This window comes from Neolamprologus brichardi, chromosome 23 (genome assembly GCF_056152115.1).
Source record: "Neolamprologus brichardi isolate AB-2024 chromosome 23, ASM5615211v1, whole genome shotgun sequence".
NCBI classification, from domain to species: Eukaryota; Metazoa; Chordata; class Actinopteri; order Cichliformes; family Cichlidae; genus Neolamprologus; species Neolamprologus brichardi.
Window position 1 is genome coordinate 17114210 of NC_142125.1, and position 6000 is coordinate 17120209.

At 39.4% G+C, this 6000-nt stretch overlaps 1 protein-coding gene across 1 annotated transcript in view; it reads right to left on the minus strand.

The window, feature by feature from the left end:
• LOC102783436 (NLR family CARD domain-containing protein 3-like) overlaps positions 1-4659 on the minus strand; it is a 31900-nt gene extending 27241 nt beyond the window's left edge. Inside the window, exon 1 of the mRNA XM_087835711.1 lies at positions 4477-4659. The gene's annotated coding sequence lies outside the window, so the exon portion shown is untranslated. The remainder of the gene's footprint in view (positions 1-4476) is intronic.
• Between the last annotated feature and the right edge of the window lie 1341 nt (positions 4660-6000).

Sequence of the window (6000 nt, forward strand, 5' to 3'; positions counted from 1 at the left end):
TAATTTCTTACATGAAGAGATGATCTATTGTGAAAGGTGACAGAGGGTAGTAAAAGGTCAATGTAAAAAAATGCTTGCAGAGACAGATAACAGGAAGTTAAGACACAGTTTGCTTGGAAACTTTGCACTTGCAGAGCAACAGTTTTTTTTGTACAGGATGTTCATGATCAGATAAGAGAAGAATAGAGCTTCTTAAAAGGGTGTCAAAAGTGTCGCTTACCCAAATGAATAACATTGAAGATTATATATGTATAAATGATTCTTTATACACACATTGCAATTGTGCTCATAGGAGTTGTCACTCGGTCAAGTGAAGGTCAAAAACGTTGTTTAGCATGACTGACTGAACTGATATATTGTAGGGATGACCTTGAGTGCCGATGGGTAAATGCCAACACGCTTATACACATAATTAGGTTAATCCTTTTGATTAGAGAGTCCCGAACATGATAGGTTGAACTAAGTTTGAAGAATTAAGAGAACAATTGATGACCATAATAGGTTATGGAGGCGTAGCAGGGAAAGGTGTTTTGTTTCCTTTACAGGAGATTTCCAGACCACAGCAAAAATTACCAAGGGGTTGGCGAGAATCCAGGAAGCCCCAGACCGAACGGAACCAACCAGAGAAAGGGGGACCCAAAAAAGAAGCACATAGCACAGAGAACCACAGTTCCAGAAAATGTGTTGTTTAGGAGACTTAGTGCTTATTGTCTGATTATATTGTTTTATGTATGCCAGACCCAGACGAGAACTATATTAAGGGTGACAGGTTGCCCTGGCAACAGACTTTAGAAAGAGGAAGTGCAAAGCTGCACCGGAAATTTGACACAAAGAAAAGAGGAACTTGTACCATATAAGGAGTTGTTTGTATCGAAACTGTGTGACGTGTGAAGTACCAAAATAACACCATATGAGACACATGTTGAGCTTCTAATGTTAGAGATTCTGCAACTGGCTCTGGGCTGTGCAGGGCTCTCTCTCTTCCGGAAGATGATTGAATAAAGAATTATAAATGTTTTTACCACTCCTGGGTCGGGTTTTCTCTGTTCTATCATGGGGATCAAAGAACCGGGTTTAATAGTGTCACCATGAGAAGTAAATGATAAATGGACTAGTTCACATGTTTTGCTCTGAGCACTCAAAGCACATTAACCAACTTTCCTCATTCACCCAAACACTTTTTTCCATGTGTTACGAAATAAATATATATTCTTAGTGCTTATTTTCTGATTATATTGTTTTATGTATTTTAATAGTAAAGGTTTGTAAAGCAAAGCCAGTTTTGACTTACAAACTAAGTGCTCAGCCAGACTGAAAAACAGGAAGTTAGTGTAGAGCTGTACAAGCATATAAATAAATACAGGAAACCTTCTTCTGTCCTTTACAGAAGAAGGAGCAGATTCCAGAACCACAGTAGAACTACGAAGGGGTTGACGAGAATCCAGGAATGATCAGACCGAACGGATTGGGCCAAGAGAGAGAGACACGGATGTGACCCAAAAGAAGCACAGAGCACAAAGAAACCTATCAGAAGAGTAGTTGTTTAGATTGCAAAGAAGATAAAAAAGCTTGTTAGACAGAGGTTTATAATGTGAGCATAAAGTCATGAAGAGTAATGAGAGGGACTTTAGTAATAGTTTCTTAGATTTCTATGTTATGTAAATTGCCCAAAAGAAACAGTGTCTGTGAAGGTTCTCAGTCATCCAGGTCATCGTAGTCAAAGGAGCTTGCAAAGAAGCTTCTCTCATCCGAGAAGCTTCTTCAGTTCAGAACTGAACCCGTTAAAGGGGGCGAGGAAACCAGGAGTAAATTTTTGAAAGAGGAAACGGGTTAACTCTATAGAGGCTGTTTCCAAAGAGTGACAAAAGTAATGTAGGACCTTTTACCAGAAAAAGCTAATTATATCTGTTTTTAGTTCACAGTAGTTATTGAGGGAGTCAGTTAATTAGGTTAACTAATAAAATTAGTTAAAAAGGGGGAATGTTACGAAATAAATATATATTTTTATTTTCTGATTATATTGTTTTATGTATTTTAATAATAAAGGCTTGTAAAGCAAAGCCAGTTTTGACTTACAAAATAAGTGCTCAGCCAGACTGAAAAAGCGGAACTAGTAACATATGAGGAGTTGTTTATATCGAAACTATGTGTGACGTGTAAAGCACCAAAATAACACCTGTATGAGACACATTTTTAGCTTCTATTGTTAGAGATTCTGCAACTGGCTTTGGGCTGTGCAGGGCTCTCTCTTCCCGGAAGATGATTGAATAAAGAATTATAAATGTTTTGACCACTCCTGAGTCGGGTTTTCTCTGTGCTATCATGGGGATCAAAGAATCAGGTTTAATACATGTAAGTACTTTCTAACATTCATACTCCGATGGACACATCAGAGAGCAACATGGTATTAGTATCTTGCCCAAGGACATCTGGCATGCAGATTGGAGGAGACAGGGATCAAACCACCAACCTTTCGATTAGTAGGTGACCTGCTCTACCTCCTGCGCTACAGGCATGGAAAGAAAGGGTACAATCACAGCCAATCTCTCTCACACACCTAAGCATGAGCTTAAAAGGCACAATTGTAGGCATACTGAAATTCATTAGGTATATTTAAATATGAAAATAATTCATTACAAACTGGTCTTTTCTCTGGCATCACAGACATGAACAATAATCAGTAAAGAACAAGAAGCACTATCATCAAAACAAAGAATAAGCTTAAGAAAATTTAAGCAGCAGCTGACTCGACCTCAGTTACAAATAGGTGTCTTACAAAAGATACATGACATATGAGTGGAAGAGTGACTTTGGGGGTACTGCCACAACCCCTACCACACACTACCACATAGACATTATCCAGCACTATGATTCAACATTAAGAAACAGGGTCAGACTGACAGACTTGGTGTCAGGGTCTGGGTCTGTGACCCAGTGTTTTGTGTTATTTTGTATTGTTGATTTCTTATGTTTATATTGTGTTAAAATCATGTACTATTCTTAAGTTAAGGATAGAGTTGAGTTATTTTTGTATCGCTATTCTTTATTACTTATGAGATAATGTTAAGTTCTAGTATTATTATTAGTTTGTCTTGGTTGAGTTTTAGCCTGGTTTGTTTTTTCTATGCTTCCTCGTCTGTGTAGGTTCGCCTTGTGTATCTCTCCTTTGTGTCCCTTTCCCTTGCTCGCTCCCTCTGTCTCTTGTGTCAAGCTTGCATGTCCCAGTTCATGTCTCTCCATGTTTCCTGTTTTATTTGAAAATCTTGTTTCTATGTTTTTTATGCTTAGTTTTACTTTTCCCTGTGGCGTCATAAATATGCGTCAATTATTTTCCCCATGTGTTTCCACTTCCCCTGATCACCTACTGTGTGTATTTAGTCTGTGTGTTTCATTCAGTCATTGTCAGGTTGTCTGTGTTCTCCTCTCATCAGGTCATGTCAAGCCCAGGTATTTCACGATCAGCTCAGGTCATGCTCATGTTTTTTCCTCATAGGTTCTCGCATGCTCCTTCCCCGAATCATGTTAGTGTCTTTTTGTCACAGTTACCATAGTTTAGTTTCTTTCAATTGAGGTTGTTTTTATCAGCCACAATAAACGTATGTTTTTTTTCTTGTTTTTTAAATAAAGAAATCTATTATTCAAGTTATGTTCACATTTCATCTTTGGTCTGTATTTGAGTCCTCTATTCACTCTACACACAGTCAGCAACACTTCAACAGCAAATACAGATTTTCAGAGGTTTGTGAGTTTTAAATAATTTTATTGCTGTGATGTCATTACTGTTGATGGCTTCCATTTTCATTTAGGTGTAGCTTTGGGGGCGGGGTAACTACAGCAGGACTGCAGCGAATCCCTCAAAGCATCCATAAATCTGTCCTACAGGATCATTGGAGAATAACAGCAGCACTCAGAAGGAACCAGCAGGGGGCGCTCACTGAGTGCTTTTAAATATTCTCCATAAATTCTGGAGAATATTTAACAGACAAACGTGAACTCTGATCCTTCGTTAAACAAAAACAAAAAAACTTGAACATCATAGTCAAACTGGAGTCCAGCATCTGAAGCAGGTTCTCATATCAGGACTCCAGTTTGATAGTTTGACTGTGAGCCTGTTCAGAGTCCACATGAACACTGAGTGTGACTAAACATCACAGCACAGTCACACTTCCTCTGTTAAAGAGGATCAAACAGTGGCAGATATGTTTGATCCAACAACGTTCCTCATGAAGATGCCCACACAGACTGTTAGTCTCATGTGATGTGAGGAAAACAAATCTCTACCGTCACACTCTGATTGAAAGGCTCTAAGCTGGTTGTTGGAGACTTTGTTGTTGCTTTGGAGTCTTTATCCAGCACCAGACATCAGAGATGAAACGAGTCTTCGTATGTTCTCCGCAGAAACACTCTAACAAAGAGCAGCTGCTCTGTGATGAGGAGGTAACCTCAGAGACTGGAATGAATTAAAGTTTCACTTACTCAGCTTCTTTCCATGAACTTTTTCACTCTGCAGCTCTGCTGTCTGCACCAGGTCTGTGTAGAAACCGAAAATCCTCTGCTTCTTCTCCGTCGTCAATCCTCTGTATCTGCAGGCTGCTGTCACATTAAGCACTCCACACCATAAAAGAGTCTTAAGATGTGGCTTGCGGGTCAAAGATCAGCTAACACACTCATATAAAATCCACACTGTAGATAGCAACACGCAAATAATTTTCAACAATAGTGTCACTACGGGTGTGTCTGTAAGCTAAAACACTATAAACATTAAACATTTCAGACCATAAATGAGTCTTAATCTGCAGCACATGGATCAAAGGTAAGCTGCTGCATCCTCATATGACTTTATATCAATAATTAACCTGCAGCAAATGTTCGTCAGTCTGTTTCTCCTATTACAGTCTACTAGATCCACTCAGAGCAGCAGCAGCCAGTCCCATCATCCAAAAGAAATCATGTGACATTTGCAGCGGCTCTGCTGCTTTGACATGGGTTCAAAAGTCCCTCCTATCTCCTTTTCCTAAACTATTTTCTTACATCACCAACGTCAAGGAAAGGTGGGTAGGAGAGTTGGTAACGACTTAGGAAAAGATCTGAGCTCTGAGAATAGCTCTGTCTCTCCTTAGCAATGTGAGGCCAGATGTCTGCCATTTTGAAAGTATAATGTGCAGAAAATGGAGTGCAGAATGCACATTTTAATTCACCACAGCATGTTTTAAACCTGTTGTTTTATGCAGGCAATTTAAATGAGAACAGCCTGTGAACATGAAGTTTGAATTTTAAAGAAAAGAAAACATTTAGGGTCAGATATACTAATGTCTGCAGCAGCACGAAGTCACCTTTAGATATTATAAACCTACTGGATTTAGTGATGAGGCTCTGTGCAGAAAGTTGTGTACAGGAGTGTTTGTGTAGCTGCCCTCATGGTGTATGTAAGAGTTTCCACAGAGAGAGGACTTTAATACCAGAACCACCAAAATTTAAAACTCCATCGAACCACATTCATTTTGACCCCCTCCTACAACAACAGCAGTAATGGAACATACTGTTTTCTCGTAGGTAAAATAAAAAAAAACACAAAAAATTCCCGGATGTGTTCTTGCTCCGCCTGTTTTATCAAGTATGCATCGGCGGTGACTTGTGTGGACTTGGTACAGCTAAATATCCCAGAATACATTTTGTCCAAAACTCAAACGCGGCAATGGCGGACGAGCGCGGCTAAAAACTTTTAAATATTACTCTTTCTGGGTCACAAAATAAACTTTTAAGTTATTTTCAAAGGAGAATGTAGCTGTGTAAGATTCAAATATCTGCTCGATTTATCAAGATATCATATATTTCCAAACGTGCTTTGATGTTTTCAGAGACGTCTGTGACCCGCCAGCTCCATAGCAGACAGCGAGGTCGAGGATCACTAGAGCCGGCAAGAACAGTGGATCGTTTTCAACCCCCCCGCGGTCTTTTCGCTACTCAGGTTAAACAAACCCCAAACCCCAGCAGCTGTCT